The sequence below is a fragment of the Mandrillus leucophaeus genome, unplaced genomic scaffold, assembly GCF_000951045.1.
Source record: "Mandrillus leucophaeus isolate KB7577 unplaced genomic scaffold, Mleu.le_1.0 Scaffold356, whole genome shotgun sequence".
NCBI classification, from domain to species: Eukaryota; Metazoa; Chordata; class Mammalia; order Primates; family Cercopithecidae; genus Mandrillus; species Mandrillus leucophaeus.
Genome location: NW_012103765.1, coordinates 1,764,351 through 1,765,316, shown reverse-complemented (window position 1 = coordinate 1,765,316; position 966 = coordinate 1,764,351).

The window sequence follows — 966 nt, the reverse complement described above, 5'->3', positions numbered from 1 at the left end:
TACTCATTACCTAGTTCTGTCCCATAGACACAGTCCCTCTGGGACTCTGGTCCTACTGAGTTATTTCATTTCCTTAGACACTGTGGCTTAGAGAATTAACTGCCTTTGTGGAAAAATCCTAATAGTGATGGTGAAAAAGAAGACTTTTATTGGGAGTTTAATCTGTCTCTGTTCAACCTTAAGGCAACTTTATTTTTCTCAACTTACAATACTATAACTTACAATGCCCTTACCTTTCTTGAATTTAATTGTCTTTCTTCACATCACTTTTTCACATTAAGGCTGATTGTTGGGGAGGGGCAAAAAGAGAGAGTATTTCTTTTTTCTCATTTTGCTACATCTGTGAATTTTAATTTTGCTCTGTCTTTTGAGCTTTCTCTGTCTCCTATGTTCTTAGGCCACTTACAAAATTGTTATTGCTAGAAATACTGAAGTCATCCCCTAATTTGTCTTATCTGTGACAACTAATTAGACATTGAGTTTTAGCAATTCTACCCACAAAACAGCTATTAAATTTGACCTCTTTTAGCAACTCCTACCACCACTGCTTTAGTTCATTTATTCAGCATGTCTCCCTTAGCCACATTGGCTAGCTTTTATACCAATGCCATTTTCTTTGAAATACCTCCTGATATATACTTCCCAAACTGTTGATACAGTTATTTTCTCCAAGCTAATAATGTTCATATTATTTTTCCCTTTAAACACCCCTAATGATTACCTCTAGTACTAGAAGAAGAGAACTCTGACTCCTTCCCAGGGCATAAAGGACACCACTCTAGAGGAGAACAATGTCTTCTGAACATCCTTACCCACTGTGCTTCATTCACCCTGGACTCACCATCATTTTCCGAATAAGCCATGTGTTTCAATATCTTTATGCATTTGATCAAATTCTTTGTTCATTAGAATGTCTTTGCCTCCTTTGACTACTGACTGAATTTCTTTCCTTCCTTCTTCTTCCTC